The 23,471-nt window shown below is 33.0% G+C and overlaps 1 protein-coding gene across 2 annotated transcripts in view; it reads right to left on the bottom strand.

Moving 5' to 3' along the window:
* Nucleotides 1-23,261, bottom strand: part of LOC6049919 (signal transducer and transcription activator) — a 95,808-nt gene extending 72,547 nt beyond the window's left edge. Inside the window, exon 1 of one of the 2 annotated variants that reach the window (XM_038258261.1) lies at nucleotides 22,522-23,261. The gene's annotated coding sequence lies outside the window, so the exon portion shown is untranslated. The remainder of the gene's footprint in view (nucleotides 1-22,521) is intronic. The other variant, XM_038258270.1, reaches the window with a different exon arrangement.
* Between the last annotated feature and the right edge of the window lie 210 nt (nucleotides 23,262-23,471).

Genomic DNA, 23,471 nt, shown 5'->3' with positions numbered 1-23,471 from the left:
ATTGCTTTGAAATGTTTCATCGGTAAGGTTTCTCATGTCATGTCAGTGAAAAGTTTGGCGAGAATTGACACTTTTTCGACAAACGTAAGTCTGACATGTGCCGTTAAATTTGTGCGATGAAATATTTCCACAAAATCCACCAAAATTGTAAGCGTTACTATACAACTCAATTTTGATTAACTGAGATAGATTTTCTTGAAATATTTCGTAGGCGTCGAACTGTCAAAAAATTAACGCAGTAAATACCGGTAAATACTTATCTACCACAGTTTTCTGTGTGATTAATGTGGTAAATGAATTTGTATATTTTTGACAGTTCAAAGCAAGCGATTTTTTTCATGAAAATCTACCACGAAGTTGTATTGTTGTTAATTATACCAATGGCGCATGTCAGAATGACGTTCGGCGAAAAAGTGTCAATCCCCGACAAACTTTTCATTGACATGACATCTGGATTTTTTTTATTTTATTTTTTTATGAGGTCCAAAAAATCAAATTTCCAGTTTAAGCTTTTAGAGTGTTTTTTAATCGCCTTGAGTCAGGGGTATTAAAAATACTCAAAAAACAAAAACTGAAAATTTGGTGTATTGGACGTTTTCAAAAAAACAACATTTCAAAAAATCCACTAAAATTTTAGGTTTAACAATACATCTTACACAAGGAATCAAAAGAAAATTAATTCTCTAAACGTTCAATGCATTTTTACTGTTTAAAAAAAAAACGTATTTTTGACTGAACCAAACCCTGCTCCCTTTACCCTACACTCCAACTCTAGATTTGGAACACGATCCGGCAAATTACACTGCCCTGCAGGATACATCGTCGTCCTGACAACCGTCCAGAGATGAAAACAATGCCCGACTCAGTTCAAGCCGGACAGGATCTGACACCGGGCAGAGTGGCAGCAGCAGGAGGGTGGCCAGAAGGTAATAATCAAATTCCGGTTCCCCGAACCGGAAAAATTTCTTCCGACTTTGATGAGGTCACGGGGACGAGACTTTTGTGTTTTGTTTGAAATACGATTGAAGAATTGTTAAAACATTTTTCTTATTTTCCTGTTTCTTCATTTGTAAAAACAAAGTCGAATGGCGTGAGCTTCTCAATCAACATTGTTAATTTAGGTTGACCGCAATAAATTTTCTTGAAATAATTCGTTGGCGTCGAACTGTCAAAAATTGATCGCGGTGGATACTTTGCTACCACAGTTTTGTGTGTGAAATATTTCAAGAAAATATTCCACGGTTAACCAAAATCAAATTAACAATGCTACTATGGTTTGTCAATATTGGCTGATGAAACGTTTCCTTAAGGATGCGAAAGTGCACGCACGTTCAAAATTACTTAGTTTTTGTCAAAGCCGAACCTACCCAGAATTGAGTAGAGTGGAAATTTGTCAGATTTGAGTAAATTTCAATCAGAATTTATCGAAAATTAAATCTGACAGATGCCTACATTACTCAAATCTGAGTAGGTTCGGCCTACTCAGAAAACTGAGTAATATTGTTTTTGATTTTGAAACATTTCACTTTACACATTCAGTGAAATGTTTCAATCTCAACCTACACGCTCATTTCAAAAAACTCATTTGAGAATAATTTTCACCCAGATTGTTTCAAAACCGAACCTACTCAGAAATGAGAATATAAATTTCACTCAAAATTCAAGCTAAATTTCACCAAGAAATGAGTGAAAAAAGTGCAAGTAGCTTCCATTTTTACGAAATCTGACAGAAAACAACTCACAACTGATTTGAAAAGAGCGTTCAGAACAGTTGAAACATTTCAAAACTGTCACCTTCACACTCTTATTTGTTTTTAAAAGCAATTCACTTTTCATAAGGCATCAAATTGAACCTTAAAACTGCTTCCCAACTTCCCAGAAAACGCCGAAATCTCCGCAGAAGATCTATTCCCGAAAGTGTCAAAGTTAAAAGGAAGATCCCTTTCACACCTTCACGGAACCGGAGAGGCTGCGGCCGCAATCGGCTTTCCACTGATTGCACGCTCAGTCGAACGGAAACGCGTGATAGAGAAATACCACCCGAATAGCAATTTCCATCTGATTTCACACTCGCAAACCGACGCAGTCGTCGACACGTTCTGCTCCGATGGTTGTTGCCAAAGTACGGCACTTGAGAGGCAAGGAACCGTTTCCGGTTCCTGTGTGAAATTTTTGAAAAGAAAGTCTAAGTTTAAATTTTCCCTCAAACAAATCTTGATTTCAACCCAACTTTGACTTCGATTTCGTCAGCGTGCACGAAACTGACAGCTCTCGCGGCCCATGCAGCAAAAGTGGCCGCTTTAACTCAACCGTCGCCCACGCCTGAATAAGCGTGCAGCGTCGAAATCAAAGCAGCGTTCGGTTTCGCATTCCGCGCGCCGGAATCCAATTAATTTTTCGCTTGAAATTCCACAAAAAAAAGAAAGAATTCTGCTTTTACCTAGAGTAGAGAAAGCGACGACGACCGCTTTTTGGGTGCTTTCCTCCGGAGAGGCTCGAGAACTCATTATCATTTTAAATGAAGAATTTGGTTCCTCCCCCACCACCAGGGGCTCTTACACTGAGAGGAAATTTCCAAATTGCTCCCTTTTGATTGGAGGGAGGGGAGGTTCGACTCATGAATTGGTAATAATTTGTTATTTTTTCGATGTTGGTTGTGGTCGTACTGGGAGGAAATTGATTGAATGGTGATGATTTCGGTGGAAAGTGCAAATTTTCAACTCGTTTGGGGAAAACCTTAAAATTTCAAATTTATAAGGAAACAAGCTGAATAATTTTATAATTCACAAAGTATTCTAGTGGCAAATTGAAGAGTTGTCCCAGCATCCACTATTCAACAACGGAAACTTGATTGTATTTGCTTTAATTTTCATTTGAACTTTAACATTTTTCATTTGCCAAATAGTTTACTTGACACTTTATGTATGAGTTGTTTTTCCCAATGTGACCAAATGACATAACTTGTCTCACATTTTCTACAACCTTGCTACGACTAAATTGCTGTAATGTCCCACATTTCTCAAAATTGTAGTTTGAGTTGTCTCACACTTTCAAAAAAAATTGGCTTGTCTCACATTTTTCCCTTTTTCTCTGTTTTTTGTTTGTCCCAATGAGTTGTCCCACACTTCCATCAATTATCGTTCAAGATTGTCTCAGATTTGTACAGCTTTCAAATGTCACATGGTTTGTTTGTCTCAAATTTCACCCAATCGTGCAATGGTCCAAAGATTTCTTGTCCCACTTTCAGCATAATCATCATGTGACCAAACGGTTGACATGTCCCATTTTTCTACACAATCGTTCTATAGGTTGTCTCACATTTCCAACAATTCTTCATTTAAACAGTTGATTTGTCTCACCTTTGCACTTACGGCATAATGGCTCGTTTGTCCCAAATTTCACTCAATCGTTCAATGTCCAAAAGGTTATCTTGTCTCACTAACAAAAAAAAATCTGTTGATAGTCGAGCGGCTTCGATGTCCCAAATGTCAAATACATGTGACCAAATGGTTGACTTTTCCCACATTCCAACTATTTTTAAGACGAAAATATGATTGTGTTTCTCAAAGAAGCAACTTTTTTAAATGTCCAAATGGTCATCTTGTCCCACATTCAACCAAATCATTTGGTGGCCAAATGGTGGGCGTGTCCCACATTTTCAACATTCTATGTTGTCCCACACAATTTTTAATTTAAAAAGTTGGATTTGTCCCAAATTTCACACAAACCGAAAAACTCAATGTGGCCAAATAAATGTTGCGTCTCACATTTCACACTAAGCCAAATTGTTTGAGTGTCTCACTTTTCCAAACAAAAATTAATGACCAAATGGTTGACTTGTCCCACGCTCCAACTATTTTTAAGACGAAAATATGATTGTGTTTTCTCACAGTAGCAACAATTTGTGTTGTCCAAATGGTTATCTTGTCTCACATCAAATTTCAAATAAACTGGTTGCCTTGTCCCACTTGTCCCAAATATCGTTGGGACGAAACACGGTTGTCCCACGTTTCCGACAATCTTACTATGACCAAATAGATGAACGTGTCTCACAATCTCTTTTTGGCTAGTAGAACTTACAAATCAAACTCCCAACAAAAAAAATGTGTCCAAAAGTCCAACCTTGTCTCACCCTGCCAAAACTCCTTCCCACAGACAATCCTTCCACTTCGAAAATGGAACCAACCGGTCAAATGTCGTAAAATGTTGACATATCATAAAACCTTTCACAGCGTCATCCTTTCTCCTCCACACGGCTAATTGCGTTCCCCGTGGAGTTTGAAAGACAACAATTCCAGGCAGCGTTCCTAGCCCCGGCGGCAATCCTAGCCCAAATTACATCATCTCTCCAAAATTTCCCGCGACCCCCACCTTTGTGAAATGATACGCAACAGCTACAAACAACAAGCGAACCAGGCTGGGGTCGGTTCCGAACGAGCGACACGAAAATTCCTTCGTCGTGTTTTTCGGCTAATGCCAGAAGCAGCTGATTTTGAGGTTAGGGTGGTAGGGAAGGGAGAGTGAGGCTAACAAGGACATCAACAGCCTGTTGCTATGTCGCCGGTCCTTTTTTTTCTGGGAGGAAAAGGCAAGGGAAAATTTCATCCTTCGGAAATCGATTCGGCAGGGGCGTCCGGACAAAAGATGATCCGTTAAAGGTGAGACAACCATACGATAACCAAAGAAAAAATGTGGGAAATTTGGGACAAAAGATCAATTTGAGCATATTTTTTTTGGAAAAATGGGACAAACTCAACCACTTGGGCATCGTGCGATTTTTGTTAGGCATCGTGTGTTTTGTTTTGTTTTTGTACGGTTGTCTCACTTCAACAAAGTTTGGACAAATGTTGGTCGTGTCCCACAGTCCTCACAAGCGAGCTATGGCCAAACGGCTACCTTGTCCCACACTTGCCACATTTCTGGTGTAAATTGGTTGTCATGTCGCACATGTCCATAATGATCTAGTTGTCCCACCATAAAAAAATACTGCCCAATTAGCTTTCTTGTCCCAGCAAATAATTATATGACCAAATGGATAACTTGTCCCACATGTCCAAAATTGTTGAGTTGTCCCACTTTTTTTACAATCATTGTATTGCCAAATAGTAAATTGAGCACTGTCGTGTCCCACTTTTCTCCCAACCGAGCCTTGTCCAAATTTATTATTTGTCTCACATTTACTAAAATGCTTCTGTGGCCAAATGGATTTCCTGTCCCACATTTTATAAAAAAGTGCAAAGTGATAAAACAACTTGTTATTTTGGTATTTTGTCTCATGTTCTGCAAATCGAGCTATGAGGGCCAAATGGTTAACTTGTCTCACATTCACCACATTTTCGAAGTTAAATAGTTATCATGTCCCACATGTCCAAAACGGTCTAGTTGTCTCACATTAAAAAAAACATGTCCAATTGATTCTTTTGTCTCACATTTTTAGCAATTTTGGTATTGCGGAAAGGTTAAGTGGACACTGTCGTGTCCCACTTTTCTCACAATCGATCAATGTCCACATTGTTTATTAGTCTCACATTTGCTTAAATGCTTCTGTAGCCAAATGGATTTCATGGTATTTTGTCTCAAGTTATGCAAATCGAGCTATGGAGTTAACATGTCCAAAATGGTCGAGTTGTCTCACATTTTCAAAAAAAAAAAAGTTCAGTTGACTATTTTGTCCCACTTTTTTTTAAATTTGGCTGTCAAATGTTTAATTGGACACTGTCGTGTCTGACTTTGCTCACATTTGAGCTGTGTCCAAAATGTTGATTTGTCTCACGTTTATTAGAACGCCTATGTGGTAAAATTGATTTAGTGTCCCACATTTCTTAAAAAAAGAATAAAACTTGTCTCAAATTTCCAACAAGTTTGCCGTCTTCAAATGGTTTTCTTGTCCCACTTGGTTCGCAATTTTTGCACGCCCAAAAGGTCAGGTTGTCTCACCTTTACAGCAAATTTGACTTGGACTAACGGGTTTCTATGCACAAATGTTTTTTTTGTCTCACAGTCACTACTCCCCTATGACCAAGTGATTGTCGTGTCTCACATGTTGTGTACTTGTCGTGTCCCACAAGTTGTGTACTTGTCTCACTTTTATTTTATTTATGTGGCGAAATGGATCTAGTTGGAGTTGTCCCACATTTAATGTCGTGTCTTAAATTGCTTGAAATCTTGTTTAAGTTGTCTCAAATTAAAAAAAAATGTTGGCAAAATGGATATGTTGTCTCACTATTCTCAAAATCATTAAAAGGTCTACTGTTTAACTTGTCTCTAACAGTTAGTCATATCCCACGTGTCTCACATTTATTTTTTGCCCAAAGGATTGAGTTGTCCCGCACATATATGACTTAAGGAATTTTTTTTCTTGTCCCATAATTCTCTAAATCGATCTACGACCAAACTGCTAACTTGACTCAAAATGACCTTAATTTCAACGGCCAAATGGCAATCGTGTCCCATTTTTCTAACAAACGTGTTTCAATCAATTTTTTTAGCTGTCTCACTTCCTGCACAATCTGCTATGGCCAAATGAATGTCGTGTCTCAAATTGCTTGAAATCGTTATATGGCCAAATGGCTGAGTTGTCTCACATTGAAAAAATCTTCAAAAGAAGAAATCGTTAGCTTGTCTCCAAAAGTTAGTCTTGTCCCACATTTCTCACAATCGTTCTATGCCCAAATGGTTCATTTGTCCCACATAGCTATGACATTAAGATTTTCTTGTCCCAAAATTCTCTAAATAGATCTACGATCAAACTACCAACCTGTCGCAAATTGACCGAAATTTGTTTGGTCAATTGGCAATCGTGTCCCATTTATATGACCAAATGGCAAAGTTGTCTCATATTCAAGAAATCTTTAAAAGCGAAATCGTTAGCTTGTTTTCAGCTGTTAGTTTTGTCTCACATTTCTCACAATTTCCAAGTAGTTGAGTTGTCCCACTTATCTATGACCTAAAGATTTTCTTGTCCCATGATTCTCTAAATAGATCAACGACTAAATGGCTAACTTGTCTCAAATTGATTTCCTTGTCCCATGATTCTCTAAATAGATCAACAGCCAAATGGCTATCTTGTCTCAAATTGATCTGAATTTGTATGGTGAAATGGTAATCGTGTCCCATTTTTTCCAACATTTGGGTTTTAGCCAAATGGTCTCAATGTGTTAAGGCCAAATTTTGGAGCTGTCACACAATCTGCACAATCAGCTGTGCCCAAACGAATGTCTTGTCTCAAATTGATTCAAATCGTTGTATGACCAAATGGCTGAGTTGTCTCACTTTGAAAAAATCTTCAAAAGACGAAAAGCTGTCGAAAAATCTTTTCAAGATAAATTCGTTAGCTTGTCTCCAAAAGTTAGTCTTGTCCCACATTTCTCACAATCGTTCTATGCCCAAATGGTTCATTTGTCCCACATAGCTATGACATAAAGATTTTCTTGTCCCATAATTCTCTAAATAGATCTACGATCAAACTACCAACCTGTCGCAAATTGACCGAAATTTGTTTGGTCAATTGGCAATCGTGTCCCATTTATAGGACCAAATGGCAAAGTTGTCTCATATTGAAGAAATCTTTAAAAAGCAAAATCGTTAGCTTGTTTTCAGCTGTTAGTATTGTCTAACATTTCTCACAATGTCCAAGTAGTTGAGTTGTCCCATTTATCTATGACCTAAGGATTTTCTTGTCCCATGATTCTCTAAATAGATCAACGACCAAATGGCTAACTTGTCTCAAAGTGACCTCAATTGATATGGCCTCGTGACAATCGTGTCTCATATTGCTAAAAGGTGTGTTTTGCCCAAAAGGTTGATTTGCCTCACACATTTTTTTTGTTTAACCAAGCGGTTTTTCTGTCCCACATTTCCACAATCAAGCTTTGTTAGAAGGGTTGGCTTGTCTCATATCTGATTTTTTTTTGAAATATTTCATTTCTTGAAATATTTCAACTTGCTAGTATTTTTTTGTATTTTAGTAACTTAAATTATCAAAATTAGATTTTTTTTTTTTGCAATTTCCGGACGCCCCTGCCCCCCTCCTCGCCAGAATCCACCAGTTGCGCCCGGAACGGTTTTGCCGAAAAGCAGAGCCCGGCGAACTTCCGAAAATCCGGAGCTCGTTATCGTATTCGGTTCGGGTTCGGTTTTTCCAGGAAACCGCCCAAAACTCGGTCACTCACTCTCTCATCACTCTTATGTTCTGTCGATTGCAGCCATTCAGGGGTCGCTCACTGGGTGAGTAGGTAGGTCCCCCCCCCCTCCCACGCCACGTCACGTCGGGTGGTGGTGGTCCATGACAACGTTATCATCCCCCCCGTCGTCGTCATCGTGACACTCCCCTGGAGAGGAGCCGTTGCCAGGTTTCGTTGGTCCTTTGATGGTGAAGCTCCGCGGGGGGTCGCCGTGAAATTGGTTGGAGTTTTTCATTTTTGAAACGTTGCAAAAAGTTTTGGGTAAAAATTGAACTCAAAATTGAGTAAGCCCCTGCGAGCGTGCAACAATCTGTCATTTGACGAAAAACTGACAGTTTTTTTCACAAGTTTCCAGTTTCATAACTTATAAATCGGGGTTGCAGTTATGAAGTTATGAATGGTGCCCGGGTTATGAATGGTTTTCAGAGGAAAATTCCGTCCCGCTTCGTCGACGTCATTCGAGGTGGACCGGTGCTGCTGCTGCTGCTGCAGGTCCTCGTCCTCGATTCCCGAAACCGTTACACAACACAAGCTTTGATATCCTCGCGTAAGTGGGGCAAAGTGGATCACGTGCAGTTACGCTGGAACGATTTTTTTGCAAAAGTTGAAAGGTTGTGAATAGGGAAGGGCTCTTCTAGCGTTTGTGAGGAATAAAATTGAAGTTTAATGCTTTGAGAAGGTAAGTTTTCTCTTGCTAAGTATTGCCTACTTTTGTTCATTTTTCTGTTTTTTTTTTCGTTGTTTCTATTTAGTTTCTTCAATTTTTCTCATTCGTTTATAATCTCATTTTTTTATTTCTTATTTTACTTGGATTTATTTAAAAACTATAATAAATGCTTGAAAATTTATTTTTCAAATCTCAGCAAGTTTTCAGAATAACCGTATTTTAAAATCAAGATCAACAATACTTAGTACCCGTTGAATAGAAGGCACAAATTTAAATGGATTTTCACAACATTTCAGTTTTTAGCGTAAAAAAGTAAAATTTCACAAAATACCTGATTTTTTTGAAATATTGTTTTATGAAATTTTTGAACATTATGTGGATTTCAGCAACGCTGATTTGTTAGTTTCTTTTTTTAAATGCATTTTTTTTACAAAATGCCGTTTTTAAAAATTGAGAAAAAATTTGTCGATGCCTTTTTTATGGTGAACATACTGTATTTTCGGAAAATAAAACAAAACAGGATTTTTTTTAAATCATGAAAAAAACTATTTTAATTTCATTAGTTTTTTTTTAGTTTAAGGCAAATAAAAACCAAAGAAAACTTAAAAAAAATAAAATATGTTTTTTTCTTTTAATCAGAGCTCACTTTTGTTCTAGAAATACAGTATTTTAAAAAGAAAACTTCAATATCCACAAAATACTGTACACAGTAAAAATGGTATAAATTTAGAAGCTGTAATTTTGGAAGGTTGAATAATAACTCTTTTATGAAGTAATTTTACCTCAATTTAGACTGGAAAAGTTACATTACACCAGAAAAGTGGTAAAATTACACAATATTAGAAAAAAACGACTTGAACTTCTGTTTCTTTCGAAAGGTTAAAAATTGGAAAATATTGGTAAGGGCAACTTAAAATTCAAATATGTCAAATTTTATTAAATTTGGAAACATAGTTACCAAAATGCTTCAAATATTATTTAAAATGTCGATCGATGAATCAAAACATCGATGAATTTATGAATATTTTGTTATCCTAGTTTTTCAACGAATTTTAAAACATTTTTTTAAGTGAAAAATGCCAGATCTGATCAATCTTTAAAAAATAAACGATGCATAAAGTTTTTAAAATTAAAATGTTTTTTTTTTTTGACAAAATATTTTGGAAAAATTTGAAAGGCCGTTGCAAATATTTTTGAAAGATTTGCATAAATTTTCATTGTATTAGAGTTTTTGAATGCAATACTGAAATGTTCACGAATTACCCTATTTTTTAAAACATTCAATTTTTTATAATTTGCAATCATTGTATCAAAAGAAGCAAACAAAAGTTGCAAACATTTTCACTGTTTTTCAGTTTAAAAAAAATAAATACAGACATTTTCACAAAATACTGTATTTTTTAATGTACTTAAATTTTTATAATTCACAATGTGAATATCAAACGAAGCGAAATTTTCACTGTTTTTGAGTTTTTTTTTTAAATGAAATACGAAAATTTTCACAAATAGACTTCAAATACTCAAATTCTCATATTTGGCAGCCTGCTGCCAATTTCGGCGAAAGAATTTACCAACATTTCAAACCGTTAAAAGTTAAAAAGCATACCAAAAGACGTTTCGTTTGATACGAAATACTAAATTTTGGCAATAATGAAAAATTTAGTATTTTAATAAAATACGGTATTTTAGAAAAGTTCAGTTTTTAACCCACAAAAAAAAACTAAAAAAAAATAACTGGATGCAACATTTTTTTGCAAATTTTTGAAATCAGTATTTTTGAAAAATATGGTATTTTGTGAAACTTTGAGCATTTTGTTAAAAAAAAGCATTTGAAAATTTAACATGATATTTATGTTGTCCGTCATCGTCGATAAGCTTAAAGTCGATAAAATTTATGAATTAAAAAATTTAAGAATTATAAGAATATTGAGTATTGTAAGAATTTTGTGAATTTAAAGAATTTTAAAAATTTTAAGAATTTTAAGAATTTCAGAATTTTAAGAATCTTAAAAATTTTAAAAATTTTAAGAATTTTAAGAATTTTAAGAATTTTAAGAATTTTAAGAATTTTAAGAATTTTAAGAATTTTAAGAATTTTAAGAATTTTAAGAATTTTAAGAATTTTAAGAATTTTAAGAATTTTAAGAATTTTAAGAATTTTAAGAATTTTAAGAATTTTAAGAATTTTAAGAATTTTAAGAATTTTAAGAATTTTAAGAATTTTAAAATTTTAAAATTTTAAGAATTTTAAAATTTTAAGAATTTTAAGAATTTTAAAATTTTAAGAATTTTAAGAATTTTAAAATTTTAAAATTTTAAGAATTTTTAAGAATTTTAAGAATTTTAAGAATATTAAGAATTTTAAGAATTTTAAGAATTTTAAGAATTTTAAGAATTTTAAGAATTTTAAGAATTTTAAGAATTTTAAGAATTTTAAGAATTTTAAGAATTTTAAGAATTTTAAGAATTTTAAGAATTTTAAGAATTTTAAGAATTTTAAGGATTTTTTAGAATTTTAAGAATTTTAAAAATTTTAAAAATTTTAAAAATTTGAAGAATTTTTAGAATTTTAAGAATTTTAAAAATTTTAAGAATTTTAAGAATTTTAAGAAATTCAAAAATTTTAAGAATTTTAATAATTTTAAAATTTTTAAGCATTTTAAGAATTTTAAGAATTTTCAGAATTTTCAGAATTTTAAGAATTATAAGAATTTTCAGAATTTTCAGAATTTTAAGAATTTTCAGAATTTTCAGAATTTTCAGAATTTTCAGAATTTTTAGAATTTTCAGAATTTTCTGAATTTTCAGAATTTTTAGAATTTTCAGAATTTTCAGAATTTTCAGAATTTTCAGAATTTTCAGAATTTTCAGAATTTTCAGAATTTTCAGAATTTTCAGAATTTTAAGAATTTTAAAGATTTTAAGAATTTTAAGAATTTTAAGAATTTTAAGAATTTGAAGAATTTGAAGAATTTGAAGAATTTGAAGAATTTGAAGAATTTGAAGAATTTGAAGAATTTGAAGAATTTGAAGAATTTGAAGAATTTGAAGAATTTGAAAAATTTGAAGAATTTGAAGAATTTGAAGAATTTGAAGAATTTGAAGAATTTGAAGAATTTGAAGAATTTTAAGAATTTTAAGAACTTTAAGAATTTTAAGAATTGGAAGAATTTTAAGAATTTTAAGAATTTTAAGAATTTTAAGAATTTTAAGAATTTTAAGAATTTTAAGAATTTTAAGAATTTTAAGAATTTTAAGAATTTTAAGAATTTTAAGAATTTTAAGAATTTTAAGAATTTTAAATTTTAAGAATTTTAAGAATTTTAAGAATTTTAAGAATTTTAAGAATTTTAAGAATTTTAAGAATTTTAAGAATTTTAAGAATTTTAAGAATTTTAAGAATTTTAAGAATTTTAAGAATTTTAAGAATTTTAAGAATTTTAAGAATTTTAAGAATTTTAAGAATTTTAAGAATTTTAGGAATTTTAAGAATTTTAAGAATTTTAAGAATTTTAAGAATTTTAAAATTTTAAGAATTTTAAAATTTTAAAATTTTAAGAATTTTAAGAATTTTAAGAAGTTTAAGAATTTTAAGAATTTTAAGAATTTTAAGAATTTTAAGAATTTTAAGAATTTTAAGAATTTTAAGAATTTTAAGCATTTTAAGAGTTTTAAGAATTTTAAGAATTTTAAGAATTTTGTGAATTGTAAGAATTTTAATTTAAAAAAAATAAGAATTTTAAGAATTTTAAGAGTTTTACGAATTTTAAGAATTTAAAGAATTAAAAAAAAAATATGATTTTTAAGAATTTTATAAATTTTATGAATTTTATGAATTTTATGAATTTGAGGAATTTTAAGAATTTTTTGAATTTGAGGAATTTTAAGAATTTTATGAATTATAAAAGTTTTACAAATTTTGTTATTTGTTTATGAAGTCAGACTCTTATTTTGCTTAGGTACTTTTTTAACACTCGTAACCGTGCTGACTCGCTTCCACACGTGGACCATGAGCAAAATTCCACCTCCGCAGTCCACGTGGAGATGGGTCGGCGTTGATTGCGAAATTCCCGCCGCACTTTTGATTGACTTTTTTTCGAGAATTTTTAGTGGAAACGCGTGATCGAAATTGCATCAAATTTTGCGGGGTTTAAATTCGAGTTAATGTTTTGAAGCCAATAAATTTCGAAATTTCTCGTTTATTTATTTTTTGGAATGTAATTTGCTGCGTAAAATTGAGCCTTCGGGAAATTGCCTCATCACAAATTCTCTCTTATCGGCAAACAATGGTCCAATTGTTGGAAGGCTTCCCAATCGTGATGGGGATGATCCTCCCAGAACTGCTGGTGAACATAATTATCCTCTTCTCTCTGTCGGTTCGGAATCTGATCAGTCGGTGTGAGTGACATGTGTTTGGACTGGGGGATGGTAAAAGGTAAAAGCTGTCAATAAAATCACTCAATTTTCGTGGAAATATTCCTGGGCAAATCTAGGTCGTCCTTCTGCAAATATTTGCCGAGTGCTGAATTTCATTAGGATGAAAAGTCGATTCCCTCGAATGCTGAAAGTACCTTCACTATCGGAAATCAGGCTCATCCCTCAATTAATTATGTCCAACACACTCGGAGTTCATCGTGATAAAGCCTGGAAAAATCAATACGATGATGATGCAACTCTGGCTCGTGTAATGGAGCCATCCGACTGGTTCTATTTTCAGTTTCCAAAAGAAAGATGGACGGGGCCAGGAATGTCGGAATTAATATTGACAGCTTCAAAAGCACAGGTTGGCTTCCCTGAAATGCTCTTTGCTTGCTTTCTTCCCCTGTGATCTTCGCTTCCGGAAGCCCACTAGCGAAAATGTCAGGTGCCAAGGGGACAGAGCCGGGGACCGAGTGGAGAATGGCACGTCGGAAATTGTGCACACAATTCGCAATATGTACGGAATGTTTTAGTTTCATGTGCAGCCACAATATTGGGATATCATGAAACAACATGAGGGTTCCTTTTCCGAGTTTGGTTCATTTCCAACCTAAGCTGATACAAATTTGAAGAAAATTCCCAAATGTTGATCGAAAACTAATATTTATTTCATTGAAAGCTTTGCACACACGAAATCATTTGGCAGTGCTACCAGATTGACAGATTTTTTTATTTTTTTTGAATATCCAACTAACTCACATACCTACTGAAATGTAAATAAATACAAACCATAAAATTTTATCAAAATTTTCAACAATCCACGTTTAATTTAAAGTAGTGATATTTTACGGCAGGGTTGCCAGAGTTGCGTAGCAATATAAGTTGGATTTTTGGAACAAAATTTTGTAATTTTTGTCCTTTTTTTAATTATTGAAATTTTTGTAATTTTTATGATTTTTACAATTTTAGTAATTTTTGTAATTTTTGATTTTTTTTTTATTTTTGTAATTTTTGTAACTTTTGTATTTTATGTCCTTTTTATAATTTTAGTAATATTTGTACTTTTTTATTTTTTTTTTAATTTTTGTATTTTTTGTAATTTTTGTAATTTTTGTAATTTTTTTGTAATTTTTGTAATTTTTTTGTAATTTTTGTGATTTTTGTGATTTTTGTAATTTTTGTAATTTTTGTAATTTTTGTAATTTTTGTAATTTTTGTAATTTTTGTAATTTTAGTAATTTTTGAAATTTTTGTAATTTTTGTAATTTTTGTAATTTTTGTAATTTTTGTAATTTTTGTAATTTTTGTAATTTTTGTATTTTTTGTAAATTTTGTAATTTTTGTAATTTTTGTAATTTTTGTATTTTTTGTAATTTTTGTAATTTTTGTAATTCTTGTAAATTTTGTAATTTTTGTAACTTTTGTAATTTTTGAAATTTTTGAAATTTTTGAAATTTTTGTAATTTTTGTAATTTTTGTAATTTTTGTAATTTTTGTAATTTTTGTAATTTTTGTAATTTTTGTAATTTTGTAATTTTGTAATTTTGTAATTTTGTAATTTTGTATTTTTGTATTTTTGTAATTTTGTAATTTTGTAATTTTGTAATTTTGTAATTTTGTAATTTTGTAATTTTGTAATTTTTGTAATTTTTGTAATTTTTGTAATTTTTGTAATTTTTGTAATTTTTGTAATTTTTGTAATTTTTGTAATTTTTGTAATTTTTGTAATTTTTATAATTTTTATAATTTTTGTAATTTTTGTAATTTTTGTATTTTTTGTAATTTTTGTAGATTTTGTAATTTTTGTAATTTTTGTAGTTTTTTGTATTTTATGTCCTTTTTGTAATTTTTGTATTTTTTGTAATTTTTGTATTTTTTGTATTTTTTGTAATTTTTGTAATTTTTGTAATTTTTGTAATTTTTGTAATTTTTGTAATTTTTGTAATTTTTGTAATTTTTGTAATTTTTGTAATTTTGTAATTTTGTAATTTTGTAATTTTGTAATTTTGTAATTTTTGTAATTTTTGTAATTTTTGTAATTTTTGTAATTTTTGTAATTTTTGTAATTTTTGTAATTTTTGTAATTTTTGTAATTTTTGTAATTTTTGTAATTTTTGTAATTTTTGAAATTTTTGTAATTTTTGTATTTTTTGTGATTTTTGTAATTTTTGTAATTTTTGTAGATTTAGAAATTTTTGTAGATTTAGTAATTTTTGTAATTTTTGTAATTTTTGTAATTTTTGTAATTTTTGTAATTTTTGTAATTTTTGTAATTTTTGTAATTTTTGTAATTTTTGTAATTTTTGTATTTTTTGTAATTTTTGTAATTTTTGTAATTTTTGTAATTTTTGTAATTTTTGTAATTTTTGTAATTTTTGTAATTTTTAATTTTGTAATTTTTGTAATTTTTGTAATTTTGTAATTTTGTAATTTTTGTAATTTTGTAATTTTGTAATTTTTGTAATTTTTGTAATTTTTGTAATTTTTGTAATTTTTGTAATTTTTGTAATTTTTGTAATTTTTGTAATTTTTGTAATTTTTGTAATTTTTGTAATTTTTGTAATTTTTGTAAATTTTGTAATTTTTGTAAATTTTGTAATTTGTCTGTAAAATCCTTCAACATCCCAATCGATATCCGTACGAAGACGAATTGCAAATAATCGCTCATTTGCAACATGACTACCTCCAGCAAAATGCATCGAATGTCACAGACGATACACGTCTAACGAAACAACCGAGAGACCTTCTCCATTGACACAATTGATTGAATTAATTAGAACCAAACAGGTTCACTGTTGGCGTTTCGTTCGAGTCTGGAGCTGTACGATATGCACAGCTTCTCTACAATAAGCCATACTCTTGACTTATCGGGTTTAGCTGGTTTAGGGTAGACCAGCCTATTTCTGGCATTTCAAAACGTCAAACGAAAAAAAAACATTTAAACAAGGTACACGCTGAAACAAAACACCAAAAAATTGTGTTTAAGCCACTTTTGCTGCAGGGGCTTCCAACTGTCAATAAAACTTCATACTGCCAACAATAGAGCCAGCTTCCTTCCAATTTTCACATTTTAGCTCGCTCTCACTCTCCGTCAACCACCCACGTTCCCAACGTCATCGTCACCATGGCAGTCCGCCGTCGTCGTCATCGTCCTTCGTTAATTATTCAGCATACTTCAAAAAGAGCCAACAGCACTATGACAGAGGCTGCACAGACACACTCGACTCGACTCGTTTCGGGTGTTGTCTGAGTGGTGGAGCTCCGTTCTCGGTTTTGGGAAGAGAATATGATAAAACAAGAATCATTAAAAAAAGAAAACAAAAAACAAACCGTGACCAGAAGCCCATTTTTGCTGCTGGAGGAAAAATGTAATTGTTTTGAAAATTTGTTTGATTTTAAAATCGAAACACACGCTAAGTTAATGGCAGTAAAAATAATTCAAAAAATAAATTCTAAATTCTTTAAAAAAAAATCCCCAGTTGGTCACTTGAGGGTTAACTGGCATCACTTCACAGAGTCATCCACTTGGAAAAGTGCACTCAAACTGCAGTGCTCTCAGCCAGAGAAATCGATGCACTGTAAAAAATATTGTATAATATTTGAGACTGATTCGATTTATTAGCCAAAATTTACAAGATTGACAAAATTTACAAAATTTACAAAATTTGAAAAATTCAAAAAAAATACAAAATTTGGAAAATTTACAAAATTTACAAAATTTACAAAATTTACAAAATTTTCAAAATTTACAAAATTTTCAAAATTTACAAAATTTACAAAATTTACAAAATTTGCAATTCACAAAATTTACAAAATTAACAAAGTTTACAAAGTTAACAAAATTTACAAAATTAACAAAATTTACAAAATTTACAAAATTTACTAAATTTACTAAATTTACTAAATTTACTAAATTTACTAAATTTACAAAATTTACAAAATTTACAAAATTTACAAAATTTACAAAATTTACAAAATTTACAAAATTTACAAAATTTACAAAATTTACAAAATTTACAAAATTTACAAAATTTACAAAATTTACAAATTAAACAAAAATTACAAAATTTGCCAAATTTTCATTTTTTTTAAATTTTCAAAATTTACAATATTTAAAATTGTGTTTTTCAACTGTGCCCCAGTTAAAACCCCCTCCTCGAGCATGTGTGTGTTTAAGTTGAACCTCGACTAGAAGATGCACCTTTAACAAGCCCATCCTTATATTACCCATAAACACGATTGTTATCTCACTCGAAATTGCTCGTTCAACCGGGCCGGGAGAGCAGAAACAGAATGACATCTTCTTCGTTGTTGTTTTTTTTTTTCTCCTAGCTTTTGTTTTGCCTTTCCTCGCCCCATTGAGCTTCGTTTGTTCGTCGGTCATTAAAAACTTTGTTTTTTTTTATGGCTTTTTTCCCTCTGTCCTTAAGGAAGGGAAGCTGTGCTGCTGCACTTGAAAATCTGACGATCTGAGCGACGACGAGCCCTCCGGTGACGTTTTGACTTGCACTACTTTAAATTGTTTCGTTACTTAAACCAAGCCCATGCAGCAAAAGTGGTGAGTTATACTCAACTTCAGTTAGGATTCCGTTAGCGTGCAACTTTGACAGCTCAAAAACGTCGACCGAAATGGGGACGTTTACCCGACGCCAATTTTGGCACGACACACGGCAAAACATAAACATTTGCGGGTAACTACGTGCGCTGTGTACTTATTACATTGGCAACGTGTATTGATGAGCTCGAAATTACGGCAAATTACAGCGCAAAATGAGAGTGCCCGGAGAATGCCGGAAACGAAAGGTCGAAAGAGATTCCAATCTTGCGGCCAAAAATTCCATTTTTTTTCTACGCTTGACAGCTGTCAATCGTGCACTGAAAACAATAAGTAACCAAAAAGAAGCGTTTGTTTAACCCAACAAAAATCAATTTTCACGTTCACGCATCAGTGTTTACACAATCTTAAGGCTAAAGGTCAAATCGCGCGCGCACACACACACACACCCACAAAAACACATGTAAACAACAACAACAACACTGTCAGTACAGCACCGAAAGGTTGGAAAAACCCACCGCTGCTGCATCGCATCGCGCAAGCGAGAGAGCAAGAGAGGAATCGCGAGAGGCAGAGAGAGTGAGAGAGAGGGCGAAAAATCAAAACAAAATTAGTCTCGCCTACTGCGTTCGATATTTGCACGCGTGTTTTTTTTTTTTTTTGTTTCTATTCTTTTCGAAGGCGCAGTTTATGAATTGCTCGTTAGTAGATGTCGGCCTGCTGCGACGCGCGCGTGTGTGCGTGACGGGTGAGTGTTTGCTTTATTTATAGTTTATATCCAGCGGACGCGCGGCGCGCGATAGGGGTTGGCACTCACATTACTTAAGAGGAGTGAGTGCGCGCGCGGTTTGTGAGTGTATTGGTGAGAGCTTGAAGGCAAACATACTAACCGCGCGGTGTTGCGAACCAGGCGCGAAAATAGAGTCGATTGAGTCACAATTTTAAGGTGCAATCTTATCTCTGGTGGAGGCAATTTGGGGTGGCGATAAGATTACCGCTGGCGATTCTTGGCAAAAAAAGGTGACGAAGGGAGTGTTTTTCAGAGCAGGACTGCTTGATCCACTAAGAAGACAGTTAATTTTTTTGCGAGGCAAAACATTGTAAACAATGTTAGCATTTTTACGGATTGTTATCAATAAGTACATGATTTGATTGAAAATTACTCAAGAGAGCTTAAATTGAAAATTACCATCACACTTTATGATTAAACATTGGATTTGAATTATCCTGCTTCGTTTTGTCTCACAAGCTGAAGGTTCGGGGATCAAACCCCGGCTTGTTCCCTCGAATCTTGTGAATTGAACAAAAAATTCCTGGCATAATTGGGTCCTAAAATGAAGCTTAGATTGCTGATATTATTGTTCACAGCGATAAAGCTTATTTTTCTGAGTACAATGACCCTTTGTACGACCATAAAGAGCTTAAAATGGATTTTTAAATCAATTTTGAAAAATTAACCTCGTGGTCCTTCTTGACAGAAAAGCTCCTACTTGACAGGTCGTTCCAAGGGGACCATAGTTGATCCATCGAAAAAATGTTGTCTTGTCAAAAAAAAAGTTGCATTAAAATGAAAAAAAAGTGATCAGAAATGGTTTTAATCGTGTTTTTTACCGTTGTACATAAAAATTGGCATAGGGCTTTAGTACCCAATTCTGGATTGGGAGCTACAAGCATAAGCGAAAAGTATTGAACTCTTCCGCAAACGTCACTCTAACGTGGGTCCATCGAAATTGTTATCACAAATTGTAATTACCAGGAACGCCAACCGTATCGATTGCGGACATTGATATTGTGACGCGAAGTGTAGATAACAGCCCTTGCTTGTGATTATTAGATTATTACGTAACGGACACCTTCAAAACCTTTTTCTTTGTATGAAGTGTAAGACAGTTGTCAATGCTCGCTTAGATGAATTTTACATAGTGTAACAAAAAGTTTTTTTAAAAATTATCCAGTAATTTTTTTTAACAAAAATAAATAAATGATTGTTCAACATACTTCGAAAAAAATCCAAAGGGACAAATATCATAGAGTTATATTTTCTAACCTTCGTGAGTCAATTTGGAATGTCGAGATATTTTGATTTAATCAGGTATGTGTCTTCTCATTTTCTGGAACTTGTTCAATCATTGCCCCAACAAAAATCTTCCAAAATTCACAGATAACCCGCGGAATCCCCAAATTTTATCTCGAGATTCTCGGGGAATCCCACCACGAAAAAAAATCATACAAGTTCCGCAAAGATCTACCCTTGATGATAGGTTATCGAACATCTTAGGCTGAGTAGGGGAACGGCATCTAACTCCATCGTGCCTCTAATGAGCCATATCAGCACTTTGACGTTCGATTACAGCTCATAAAAAGTGTTTCCAACTGAAATCGAGTCGTAAATAGCTCAATGGGAAGTGAGCAAGCCGGTTTCTATCAATAGTTTTACAAAAGTAGTGAAAATCAGCTATTTGGATGAAGTTAGGAGCGAGTGCTTAACGTGCCAGATATACGAGAATATTCCCTAGATATGTTAGTTTTGAAAAAAATGTGTTTTTTCACATTTGGCTAAAACATTATTCGAAATTATAAATTTCTCTTATTTTTTTATAATTTATTGTTCCATTTATGTTTCGATTATGTTTGTTTCTGATAGTATTTGGCTTGTTCAACCACCTCTTTTAATCAACTTCTGTCTTTTTAGATGATGTTTTTTGTTAAACAATTTTTGAGTTTTATTGAAACAGATATACAAACAAAAATATGCAGATTTAAGACATTTTCATTACCAAAAATTTCTTAGAAAATGTGGAAAAAGTTTTATCTATGATCAATTCTCTATAAAATCGGCCGCTTTCGACAATTTTTTTTTGTATTTTTTTATTTGACTCAAACTTTGTGGAGGCCTTCTCTATTATCAAAGAAGCTATTCCGTGTCATTGGTTCACCCTTACAAGTCTCCATACAAATATTCAAACAGCTGTAACTTTTGAGTGAATTTTCTGATCAATTTGGTGTCTTCGGCATGATGAGGACTATTGAGAAAAAATAGGTACACGGAAAAAATGCCGATTTTTCAATTTACTTGTTTTTCACAAAAACTAAATTTTCCCAAAATACGTGTTTTTGATTTTCAAGATTTTTTCAAATTTTTAGGGGACAAAAACCCGCAACTTTTGAGCCATAAAGAAGCATGGTAAATTTTTATTTTTTTCAAAAAATCGAAATTTCATACAAAAAAAAATTACGTAACTCTCGTTAGGGACCATCCATAAACCACGTGGACACCTTAGGGAGGGGTATGGCGATTGTCCACGCTCCAAAAAGTTTTTTTTTGTATGGACAATTGTCCACGGGGGGGGGGGGGTTTGGGATTTACAAAAAAAGTGTCCACGTGGTTTGTGGATGGTCCCTTAATGTAAAATTGAATTTTCAATCGTAATATTGAATGTTCGGCTCTTTTAAAATGTTAGTCTTGATTATTATTTTTTTAATCTTGTTTTTGATAAGATCGGAAAATTTCATGTTTAAACATTGAAAATTGAACCGAAACAAAGGGTTGTTTGGGTAAGACTTAGAAAACATTAATTTTCCTGTTCCTTTGAGCCGCTGTATCTCAGCTAGCAGAGGTCTTATCTTCAATGTATTTTAGACAATTTTCTAGCAAAATTTCGGAACTTTAAAAAAAATAGAAATGGTCACTATTTTTAAAAATCGAAAAACTGCAAATATTCCGCTAAAATCTAACTATATCTATATCTTGAAAACGGAGCCCTTTATCACAAAGTATTTTTCGATTGAAAATTCAATTTTACATAAAAAAGTTCAAAAAATCGCTTTTTTTCAAAAATCATAACTCAACGGCAGATTTTTCGACCATACTTCACTATGGCTCAGAAGTTGCGAGTGTTTGTCCCCTAAAACATATCAAAAAATTTCGAAAATCAAAAAATAGCAATTTTTGGGAAATTGAGTTTTTGTGAGAAAAATTTAAAATAAAAAATCGGCAAATTTTGTTTCCGTGTACCTTTGTTTTTCTCAAAAGCCCTCAACCTATAATACCTACAACTTTGCCGAAGACACAAAATTGATCAGAAAGTTCATTCAAAAGTTACAGATTTTCGAATATGTACGTATCATTTTTGTATGGACAGCTGCCAAAATTGTGGGGAGACTTGGGAAGGCCCTCACAAAATTTGAGCCAAATAAAAAAAATACAAAAAATAAAAATGGTCGAAATCGGCCGATTTCGTAGAGAACTGCTATATTTCCAAAAAGCATTTTTTTTAATTTGTTGTGGTCAACTCTATTACACACTGAAATTAATAAACACCTATAAAAATAAACATTGAAAAAAAAATTGATCGACAAAAGAAATCATTTATACGAGATTTTTTTTATTTATGATGAAGGTTAAAAAGTATGTAGTAAAAAAATTAGACAGTTTGACTTTATTATGCTCTTTCAACAAAAATTAAATTTTCTGCGTAAAATTTTGATAAAATAAGCAACACAAGTCTGGGACGAGCACAGCGTTGCGATAACATGTCAAGTTCCTAATCGAAAGGTCGTTGGTTCAAATCCCGCTGATTCGGTTTTGTTTTTATTTTTTGTGGGTGGATTTATTCCAGTGCACGCTCGACACTCTCATTATGGCCGTGTGCGTGAAAGCAGTACAACACTAAGAAAAATAACTAAAACACACTTACAACTTTTTTTTTGCGGCTGCTACTTCAGGACAGGAACTCCTGCTGTTGGCCTGGCCTGCTACTGCTTCGCGAGAACTCTTTCGCTTTCTCTCTCTCTCTCTCTCCCTGTTGTCACTCTTTTCTCTGACGTTTTTCTTCGTGCGAGACCTCCTTGCTTCTGCGCCTCCTTGGACGATGTTTGTGATTGTGTCGAAAAAGGCAAAAGTGGAACCGAACTGCACACACAACAACAGAACAGACCACACCGGGAGTGGCGGCGGCGACGACGACGACGTGAGAGAGAGCGGAGTGAGCAAGAAGAAAACACCTTCTTTGGCTCCTTGGATCTGTATTATTTCAGGGACAAATTTCGCGATGACAGTTCGGTCGGTCCAGGCAGACAGGCGGCACCTGTGCCCCACGGAATCTACGTCACGACGGTGGCCACCCGGAAACTCGGCACCCGAGTCGCAATACAGACACACACACACGCACACTTACAGCACGATGTTCGCTCACCCTTTGGAAGGGGTCCAGAACTTTTATTTGTTCGTAATTTTTTCGTTTTCACCCAAATTTCCTCCCGGAGCAAGTTCTTTCCTGGTTGCACTTGTTGGCACTGCACGCACGCACGGGTTGTCACGGCACGGAACACGGCAGCGGATTTCACACGGCGTAGGTTCTCGACGACGAGCCAAACGACGAATGCGGCACACGGACAGTGTGGTGCACTTTATTCTTGGAAATCAACCCGAAAATTCGACACCAACACCAGCGCGGATGTCGACTTTTCGACTTACGACTTTTCACACTGGGGTGGGTGTGTTGGTGTGTCCGGGTTGGGGGGTCTAAACTTCGAGCAAAACAGTAAAATCTTCAAAATAACACTAAACTCTAAATTAAACTAACTAAAATTGTTAAAAAAAATCAATACTTGTATAAATTAGTGAACAAATTTTAAAACTTACTTA

The sequence above is a fragment of the Culex quinquefasciatus genome, chromosome 1, assembly GCF_015732765.1.
Source record: "Culex quinquefasciatus strain JHB chromosome 1, VPISU_Cqui_1.0_pri_paternal, whole genome shotgun sequence".
Classification (NCBI taxonomy): Eukaryota; Metazoa; Arthropoda; class Insecta; order Diptera; family Culicidae; genus Culex; species Culex quinquefasciatus.
Note: the sequence above shows the minus strand (reverse complement) of the source record. Positions and strands in the feature narration are given on the sequence as shown.